At 37.7% G+C, this 11311-nt stretch overlaps 1 pseudogene; it reads left to right on the forward strand.

Annotated features, from left to right (window-relative positions):
- The first annotated feature begins 7069 nt into the window (after positions 1–7069).
- On the forward strand, positions 7070–10237 carry LOC122298738 (annotated as a pseudogene).
- Positions 10238–11311: the final 1074 nt, after the last annotated feature.

Consider the following 11311-nt stretch of genomic DNA (forward strand, 5'->3'; position numbering starts at 1 on the left):
TTCTTAATCAACTACTTGAACCAACTCAACTAGCCCAGTCTACTTCAATCTTGTGTGGGCTTCAATTGCATTTTTTCCCCTAAGCATGATAATATTACTAATAAATCTAAGATAGTTCCAACAAACTCCCAATAACTATTGAAATTTTTTTTTGAAAAATCAAGATTCAAGACAGACTAAAGTTACTTTTCTGGAAAAGTTTCAACAATATAATTCCCACAATCCTTGGTGAAAAGATTTGCACCTTTAACAAAGGAAGAAACACATTGCCCCATCTGCAAAAGTGAGGAAGAGACCTAAACTCATTTGTTTTTAATTTTCATTTTCACCAAAATTCTTTGGAGGCACTCACCTTGGCCCTTGGATATCTCTTGTTTCACGAACCATGAAATAAGTAAATGGGTTGAGTGCATAATTTCTCTCATAGAGAAGCTAAACATTTTGCCTAGGGAGGGGCAAAACTTTCAAATCTTTGCCATCAATGCTATGGACAGTATCTGGTTCTTAAGAAATAAAGTTGTTCATGAGTCTTTAATCTCAACTATTGATAATTTTATTTTTGGCACATTGAGAACTTATAAGGAACATGACTGTAATGCGTGGGGCAATAAGCAAGAGAATGAAAGCCATAACTTGAGAGCTATACCCAAAGGGCATTACACTCTATTCTTTGATGTAGCTGTTAGGAAAATAGGTAGCACAACAGTGGCACATGCAAATAAGAAGATGGCTATCCAACCTTCATCATCACAAAACATATAGAAAGCCAGAACCCAAATAAGGGAGAAGCCCCTGCGATTTGCATTGGACTTAAAGAAGCTCAGCTCAACCAAATCAAGAAAATTGTCATTGCAGGGGACTCACTAGTTGTCTTGCAAGTTGCAAATAATCCTGACAAAGCCTCAGATTGGACTATTCAGCCTATAGTCAACGATATTAGATATATATTGAACTCATTTGAAAGCTGGCAAACCAGGAAGATACATTGAAATTTGAATCGATGTGCACATTTCATTGCGCAGTGGGTAGCTTCCATGAATTTATATGGAAGCATACTCCTTTCTTTACCCTCCCTATAGTATGTATTTGCCAGCTTTTGCCTAATTTATTTCAGTTTTATAAATGTTGTAAGACAGTAGTATTTTTATACGAATGCATCCAATCTTGTTGATAAAATAAAAAACTATTATTATAAGAGCTTTGCTAAATATCAGAGCTTTGGTTTTCTAATTTTTCCATTCTTTATAAGATCCGTTTTACTATTCAAATCATGAAAAAAGGGACAAATTTAGACATTTTCTTTTTGCATATTTCGTCTCACTTCAGATTTGAACTACTTTTGTAGTTTTTTCAAAGGGTGTACAAATAAGCTGGTCTTCCGACCCGGCCGATTTAACCGATTCAATTCGACCAAAAATTCTCAAACCATTTCAATATTCTTCGGAAGCAGAAATAGCCGTACCCATTTCCGATTTAATCGGGAATTACCCGATACCCGTTTATAGATACAAGTGACTTCTCGATTCTTCTTTTTGTTTCTGGATACAAGTGACTTCTTGATTATTCTTTTTGCTCTCTTTAGGCACCCTTGGATCCAGAGAGTGTGGAGACGTAACTACCTTGATGAGGGCTACGCTCTAGTCACCGTGTTCTTCTTCCAAATCTCAAATGAAGCCTTTGTTTTCTGCACTTCCCGTCTTTGTACAGCGCAGCATCACTGTTACAGTCTTCTAAAAATGCTTCTCTACAAGCATCTTGGCCCTTGGGTTGAAGATTTAAGGATAGAAGAGCTATCATCTTGCCATACGATATGAAGCTCTGCTTCCATGGTATATCCAGTAATTGCTTTGTTGCTTTTGCAACTTTTAGAATCGAAATCTCATTGAGCTAGAGGGGAACAAAGAGCAACTTGATTGTATATCCTCTGTGATTTTGTCAAACACTAGGGCCCTTTGCTTTGTCCTGCCACCAACAGTAAAGAAGACAAGAGTTTCGAGGAAAGAAAGGAGGTGGGAACCACATGGGCTTGTTGGTGTCTCTCGCTAGGGCCTCCTCCTCCACACAATGATCTTCTTCCATATCATCTTCATCGACTGAGAGCTAACAAGAATATTCTATCTTCTACATTCGGACATGGTCTATGATAAGGTACTCATCATTTCGAATTCCCCAGTACAAAGAAAATTTCTTTTGTTTTGATCATTTGGGTTTGAGAAAAAGTACTGGAGGATAAGCTGGTTTGTTGTTGGTAGGAGAGCTTGAGTGAGAAATGTGGGAGCAGATTTTTCCAAGCAAGATTTGTTCTTTCACATGCAAGTGAGGGAGCTTCTTTTTTCTCTACTCCATTATTTCCTCCGCTTTTTGTTCTGCTTGTGTTTTGTTGGGCTGATTTCATCTGCAGAGCTTCCTCCTTTTAGGTACGATCATGGAAGGAAGGAGGGAAGTGAGTGTGGATCAAGACTCAAATAAGTGGGAGTGAAGTGGAGTGTGAAAGGAGGGTTTTTTTATTCGATCGCCGTACCGATGGACATGGTTCACAAGATTCTTCCACGCTAGCCTCTTTGTCTTGCCTTCTTCTTCTTCTTCTTCTTCTTCTTCTTCTATTTTTGAGTTTTTTCCGGTTAATCGGTTAATTTTTGAAATTTTTCAGTTCGGTTAATCGGTTAATCTCATCGGTTCGGAAGCCCCTTTATCGGGAGCTTGTGTTTTCGGGTTAGTTCAAAACACTGCCTTTTTGGTTCGGGCCGAGTCGGATGAACATGCCTAATTTTTTCCTTGGCGTTTTCCCTTTTGACCCATGAAATTCCTTCCCTTTGTTCCCATTCCTTGTAGAATACACGGGTAGAGATGGGGGTAACTTTCTCAGAAGCCACGCATTCAACCCACCCACATGTTTGAATGGAGCAGTGCAATTTTTCTTTCTTCTATCAAACATTAATCCTAAAACACACTTCAACTGTATACATTAATAATATAATATAAATAATTACATTTATCTATTCTCATAAATTTGAACTTATTTCTGCACTCCTCCCCATTTAAGGTTCTAATTTTGAGCCTGAATCAAAGCATTAAAAACGTTGAAATAGCCAAACTTTTCAAGTCTCTCAGCTTCTTCCTTGTTTTTCTCCTATTAAGTTCTACACTTTTCATGACAGACAATCGTCCTCTCTCTACTAACTGTTGGGAATTTGGACCTCCAAATTCACCCCCTTAGGATCTACCCATTGCAGGAATAACAAGAAAAATAGAGAAATAATAACAACACAAGAAATTTACGTGGAAACTCCAAAACAGGAGAAAAATCACCAGACCCAGAGAAGAAAATTTACTATGTGAAAATTGTTACAATCACACAATTTTTCTCCTCACCACACCCACAAAGCTACCCCACTAGTAAATCTTTTAACTCTACACCTCTTCCCCTTTTACAAAAGGCTAATAGAGGAATTTAACTAAAGTCAAAAGTTACTAGATAAGCTTTCAACTGGTGCACTTAAACTAAGAGGCTAAGCCTCTTATTTATAACTCATGAGTCTTGCCTCTTCCTCACTCACTACCAATGTGGGACTCCAAAGAGCAAAACTCAACAATCTCCACCTTGCGACTTTGACTAGTCCCACAGTCAAACTCCACCTCAATGAAGATCTTCATAGCTTCTGCTATCATGCTTCACCATAAAAGCATACCCACTCAGAATAAACCAATTCCAAGCATTTCACTTCGGCCCATGTCGAAAACAACTTTGCTGAAAATTATGGTGTAACTTCCACGTTTGGCTCTCCTGGAAGTTCATCAGCCATCGACATGAATTTCCACCACACACCCTGCATCAATGCCAAACCAATGCCTGTGTGCAAACTTGTGGACCCGCTAACATTAACACATCCTCTATCATGGCAACTTTGGGAATTAGCGGCATGCCATGAGGATGTACATGTCTCTTTTTAAAGAGCAAAATCTTCCATGGAAAGAGACACAATATTAGCATCATTTCCAGTATCTCCATTTACTGACTTGGAGCCACTTGCCGAACCAGCTCCTTGTACTAGCCGTTTCATCAGTCGCTAGAATCACTGCTGACTTCAGGGGTTGATCTGCCCTTCCACACCTTGTGTAAACCAATTTCTCCACCTCAAATCTAACAAGATTTGAAACCCTACTTCCTAACATTGCTTTGATGAATTTACTGTAGAAAGAATAGTACCTCACCAAGTCAGTTCCCAGGAAAAATTGGAGGGTCACAATGGATACACTTAAAATTTCCAATCTCCTAGACAGAACCTCCTTAGACTGTACGTATCCACACTACCATATCAAAGCTCCACCCCACAAAAAGAACCTAGTGGCTCTGATACCAATTGTTGGGAATTTGGACCTCCAAATTCACCCCCCTAGGATCTACCCTTTGCAGGAATAACAAGAAAAATAGAGAAATAATAACAATACAAGAAATTTACGTGGAAACTCCAAAACAGGAGAAAAACCACTAGACCTAGAGAAGAAAATTCACTATGTGAAAAATTGTTACAATCACACAATTTTTCTCCTCACCACACCCACAAAGCTACCCCACTAGTAAATCTTTTAACTCTACACCTCTTCCCCTTTTACAAAAGGCTAATAGAGGAATTTAACTAAAGTCAAAAGTTACTAGATAAGCTTTCAACTGGTGCACTTAAACTAAGAGGCTAAGCCTCTTATTTATAACTCATGAGTCTTGCCTCTTCCTCACTCACTACCAATGTGGGACTCCAAAGAGCAAAACTCAACACTAACAAGCCTCCCAGTGCCATGATCAATAGTGGGAAAGGGTCATGGGATCACGACTGCTCAAAATCTAGAAGTGGTCAGGAATTCTGGGCTAGATCCTAGTGAAGGCCAAACAGTAGCTTGTTATTGCTATGCATGCACCACTGAATATTCTTTCAATCATTTGGATAGAAAAAATTCTTTTAAAATGTCTAAAGACTAGCTTGGCAACATCTAGGATTCTTTTTTGGGTTTAAGGGATGTAGAACAACTGTCACAGTTTTGTATTGAGTCTCATGAAAGCAGAGTGTTTGATACCCAAACCTGTACTAAAGAAACTTTGAATTGAATTCACTAATTTATGCAGTAAGTATAAATAATTACATTGTATCATTCTCGGAGACAGAAGAGATACATGGGAAGAAAATGATTTGAAAAGTTACGAACTAGAAAATACCATCTAGGATTGAAAAATAACTGAGACAGTAGTACTTACAAAAGGAAAATACTCTTCTGCTGCCTCCATTGTACCGCTCAATATTTTTAATTTAATTTAATTTTTTATTTAATGATTAAGGAAGTTATTTTTAATGTATTGACATATTTTTTTATTTTTTAAAAATATTTAAAAAATATGAAAAGAAAAAATTAATAAAAAGTTGAATTTGGCCAAGGGTGTTACGCCCAGCGGTTACCTGGCTCCTTAGAGCACTTTCAATGGATTATTCATCTTATTCATTTTAAAATACATAATCAAAATCTATTTTTTCTATTTTACATACTGATTTTACAATATATTATATATCAACTTATCTATTTTTACTTCATATTTTTTAAATATTATCTTTTTAATATTTTGTGGAACAAAAAGTACAAAAAGAAAGATTATTGTGAGAGGTAAAGTATAAGAAGAGACAAAAAATGAAATGCATAGTCCGTTAGATGCACTTTTAAGCTGTTTGGTTCAAATTTTACATAAGGGCCCTTCTAGAGCCACTTCTAGGACTCCCGCTAAGCTTAATTTTTTTTTTTATATCATTTTTTAATATTTTTAAATATTTAAAAAAATATATAAAAATTCATAATAATATTAAACAAAATTTTCTTAATCATTAAAAAAAAAAAAAAAAAAAAACTGGGGCCGGAAGCTCCCAACGAGATCCCTAACTTTATCCTTTACATAAAAATGAGCTTTACAAAACTCAACGTGAGTGCCCTTATAAAAACGGTGTTTCAACCCTCTAAAATCCACAGGCTGCTTTCCTCGTACATGTCTGTCTTTTAAATTTTCAAGGGTCTAACAGTAAAACCGAAAGGGCAAGTACTGTTTTGGCTTCAGAGAGAGCTGATCCTTGGAAAGACCACTTCGAGTCTTCGACTATTCAAATGCTTGGAGCAAAGCTAATCCAAGAAAACAACGGGGCATCGGAATATTTAATACACCGGAAAGATGACATAGAATGGACCGTCTCCCTCAATAGTGGAATAATACTTTTACGAATAATAATAATCTTATCACTATTTTATCACTCTTTTATTATTTTTTTTAATTTTTTAATTTTTTTTTTAAATTTTCTTTTACTTAATGATTAAGTAAGTGACTATCATTAAAATTATATATTTTTAAAATTTTTTCTTAACGACTAAAGATGTTAAAAAAATACTTAAAAGAAAATAATAAAAAAATAAATACACTATAAGTGGTAAAATAGTAATAAAAGAATAGTAAGTGTATCATTATCCATGCTTTTACATGGAATTGATTTATTCAATGATAATTTAATAGGGAGGAAAAAAATAAAAAAAGTAATTTTATTTATTTATTTATTTTTTATAAAAGTATAGTGAACATTGTGAGATTTTAATTTAGAGGTTGCTTCCATACAAATTGTTGAAAGCTGGCGATTATGCAATAAAATTTGGGCATTGATTTGGAGTTGTGGGTATCCAAAGTCGTTGAAGCGTTGACATACAACACTAAAGCTTTATCACGTGATTCTACTTGTAATCTGTGTCAAAACAAAACTTGTACTTGTTGTGATACATATTCTTACATCTTTGATATCGTTTTTTATTCTTTTCTCAAATTTTAAATGCCACAAGTAGCACCAGATGAAAACCCTCGTTATTTTTTTAAAAGAGCCAATGCCGAAGACATGCGCGGTATATATGGAGTTCGTGTCCACCGACCTCATCCTTGTCATTTTTTGTTGTCTCTTGAAGCCATGTCGTCATGTGTAAGCCATCGAGAGAAACAAATTTCTTAATTTTATCAAACCAGATTTGAACCCCGACATCTCGACGAGAATGTGGACGCGCGCCGCTGTCATTGCTTTGTCGACTTGTGCACGGCACTTTCTTACCCATCCAAACAATTACGAATTAAAAAACAAAAAACAGCAAGAAGTAAAGGGTGAAGGGCCAAAGTTCATTCTCCCTGCTGTGTACTCCTCTACGCATCTTTCCTACCCCGCCTCTCCATTTGAGCTTCTATTCCATGAAGTTCATGGGTACTCTGATCTTGTTCATCCTCTTCTCGGCCTTGTTTGCTCAGGTGACATCCACAAATCACACTTTAAGCGAAGGTTTGTCTCTCTCCAGGGAGAAACCGGAAGATGTTTTGACTTCGCCGAATGGAGTGTTCTCCGCTGGATTTAACTCTGTCGGTGACAATGCTTATTGCTTTGCCATATGGTTCGCCTCCCGAAACTCAAGGATTCAGGACCGCACCGTTGTCTGGATGGCCAACCGAGAGCAACCGGTTAACGGAAGGAAATTGAAGCTCTCCCTGCTCAGAACTAGTAATCTTGTCTTAACCGACGCCAGTGAGTTCATCGTCTGGGAGATAAACACTATTTCTCTCTCATCTTTAGAATTACATCTTTACGATATTGGTAATCTTGTCCTACGAACTTTGGGAGGTGAAAATTTGTGGGAAAGTTTCGACTTTCCCACAGATACCTTGCTTTCCCAGTAATTTTTTTTGATAAATAAATAATTTTATTAATCAAAGAAGGGCAACGCCTGAATTACAACTCTAATGCCCCACCTAAGTGGGTGCATTAGAGGTTAGAAAGTCTCGAAGGGCCATACCATTAAAATCAACAGCTATGGCCCAACTACAAAGAGTTCTAAAAAATAAAAGTTTAAGCTCCTCTATAGATCTTTCTTGGTCTTCAAATGTCCTTTCATTGCGCTCCTGCCACAAACTCCACACGATGCAAATCGGAATCATCTTCCACATAGCTTTAATCGGCCGCCTTCCTCTTATGCTTGGCCAACTAGCCAATGCTGCCTCAACCGTTCTTGGCATCACCCATACCATTGCCGAGTGAGCAAACACCTCGTTCTATAAAGTCCTTGCTAACCCACAATGTAACAGAAGGTGATCGACTGACTCTTCTCCACTTTTGCACATACAACACCAGTCTGCAATGATAATCCTTCTTTTCCTTAGATTATCAGTGGTAAGAATCTTACCCAACACTGCTGTCCAGACGAAAAATGAGGCTTTTGGAGGTGCATTGTGACGCCATATCTTAAGCTTGTCTCCTCGAGAAGCCAGACCAACTATTCCTCTGGCTTCTACAAGCTTCTTTTCGATAATGATAACGTCCTCTGCCTTCTTTATGATGGGGCTAAAGTTTCCAGTATTTACTGGCCTGAACCATGGGTTTTGAGCTGGCAAGCCGGAAGGTTCGAGTACAACAGCAGTAGAATCGCAGTGCTTGATTCCTTCGGGAACTTTAGTTCTTCCGATAAATTTACATTTTCGTCAGCCGACTACGGGCAATTGCTGTATAGAAGATTGACACTTGATTCGGATGGTAATCTTCGATTGTACAGTTGGGACGAGGAGGGCGAGATGTGGGTTGTTTCATGGCAGGCCTTTCAGGTACCTTGTATTATTCATGGTGTTTGTGGGGCTAACAGTATATGCAGCTATGTTCCGGGTATAGGCAGAAATTGCTCGTGCCTTCCAGGATATAAGATGATAAATCATACCGATTGGTCTCAAGGGTGTGAACCCGAATTTGATATCTCTTTTGAGAAGAACGTGTTTGATTTTTTGCGGCTATCCCATCTTGATTTCTATGGTTATGATTACAATAACTACCCCAATTATACACTTGATCAATGCAAGAAGTTATGTTTGGAATTGGCCGAGTGCAAAGCATTCCGATATACATTTGGCACGACTATTGGTTATTCAAATTGTTACCCCAAGATTCTATTGATGAATGGACATCGTTTGCCTTCTTTTGAAGGAAGCTTCTATCTGAGAGTGCCAAAAAATAATCTCCTCTCCTCCAACGCCAATCTTGTAGACGAAATCCGTTTAAATTGTTCAAGTGAAGGTCCCTTGCTACTCGAAAGAGCATACTTAAAAAGCCGGGTAAATGGTACACTGAAATTCATGCTTTGGTTTGTATGTGGATTAGGAGGACTAGAAATTGTGGGCATCTTTTTGGTGTGGCTTCTCTTGTTTAGAACCCCTAAAAGTTCCAGTGCAAACAAGCAAGGCTATCTTCTTGCCATCACAGGATTCAGAAAATTTACCTATTCAGAGCTCAAGAAGGCCACAAAGGGATTTACTGAGGAGATTGGAAGAGGTGCAGGAGGGATTGTGTACAAAGGGGTGTTGGCAGACAATCGAGTTGCAGCAATCAAGCAACTCTACAAAGCTCACCAAGGAGAAGATGTGTTTCTAGCAGAAGTGAGCATCATTGGTAGGCTTAACCACATGAACTTGATAGAAATGTGGGGTTATTGTGCCGAGGGAAAGCACATGCTTTTGGTGTCTGAGTACATGGAGCATGGTTCATTGGCAGACAACCTCTCTTCTAATTCACTTGATTGGAAGAAAAGGTTTGAAATTTCTTTGGGCACTGCAAAAGGCCTGTCTTATTTGCATGAAGAGTGCTTGGAGTGGGTTTTACATTGCGACGTAAAACCTGAAAACATATTCCTAGACTCTTATTATAAACCAAAGGTGGCAGATTTTGGGCTGTCCAAACTACAAAGCAGAGGAGAGCTAGATAATTCAAGTTTCTCGAAGATGAGAGGAACCCGTGGATACATGGCTCCAGAGTGGTTATTCAATCTTCCAATCATCTCAAAAGTAGATGTTTATAGTTACGGGATTGTTGTGTTAGAGATGGTGACAGGAAAGGATGCAGCAAAGGGTGTCCATGCCACAGACAATGGAGGGGAGCCACAACATAAAAGGCTTGTGTCGTGGGTGAGGGAAAAGAAGAATAGGGTGACTTCAACTAAGTCCTGGCTTGAAGAGATCATAGACCCAAGGTTGGAAGGCAAATATGACATAGGAAAGATGGAAACTCTGATTGGGGTTGCTCTGCAATGTTCAGAGGAAGAAAAAGATGCAAGACCCAGCATGAGACAAGTCGTTGAGATGCTTTTGGCCTAAGAAAATGACACCAGTGATGGCAGGAAAGGCATACATGAAGAAATACTCGATTGATTTTCTGCTACCCAAAGCAAAAGAAAAAGAAAATTAGAACCAGAAAGAAGATTTATTTTCTGTTGTTGTTGTAGCAGTGATATCTTGCTTAGCGTTCATTAATAAAAATAATGTTGTGCAATACTCTTTTTTAAGTAAATAAATTAGCTCTTTGAACTTCAATACTCTCATGCAACAACAATCAATGGTTTTATTATTTTTTCTACTCTCTAAATAGTATATGCCGACGACGGACTTCTATCACTAGAAAAAGTTAAACGCCATTCATGTCCCTAACTCCAATCACTTTTGGATTCAATTCTTGCGATAATGAAAGACACGAGATACCAAGGAAGAGCTAAGGCCTTGTTTGGTTACATATATGAGATGAGATAAAAGTTAAAAGTTGAATAAAATATTGTTAGAATATAATATTTTAATATAATTTTTATTTTGTAATTAAAAAAAGTTGAATTGATTATTATATTTTGTGTGTGAGTTTGAAAAAGTTGTAATGATTATATAAAATGAGATGAAATGAGATAGTTTGATCTGTATGACTAAACGTCACTTTTATAGATATTGAAGCTGCATATATTGTTTAGAAGTGCCACTTGTGTTACTCTATCCGAGGAATACTAGGTATAAAGGTGTGCAGGCGTCGCATAATTTTTTATTTTTTTTGGATCTCTTTTAGAAAAAGTGATTTTTTTAATATTTTATAAAATGATTGCACGAGCTTTGTATAATTGGAGTTTGAGTTGCTCTACAGTCACACATGGGGGATCCCGACTGGAGATGTTGCCAATGCTTTTTTTTTTCATGTATTTTTTTAACACTTTTAAATATATATTTTAAAAAAATTACAATATTATTAAAAAAATACTTCTTTAATCATTAAGTAAATAAAAAACAAAAAACCTGTCGGGATCCCCGTCGGGTAAGGGTGCTACCCACCCCCTACGGGGAAGTGTAGCCCCCTCCTCGTCCCCCTTCCCCTTATGGGTGGGGGTTGGAAGTTTCCCCTCGGAATCCACTCTTGCAAATGGGGGGCGGGATACCGGGGTGCGTGGACAAACACCCCATCCGTCTGGC

The sequence above is a fragment of the Carya illinoinensis genome, chromosome 16 (assembly GCF_018687715.1).
Source record: "Carya illinoinensis cultivar Pawnee chromosome 16, C.illinoinensisPawnee_v1, whole genome shotgun sequence".
NCBI lineage: Eukaryota > Viridiplantae > Streptophyta > Magnoliopsida > Fagales > Juglandaceae > Carya > Carya illinoinensis.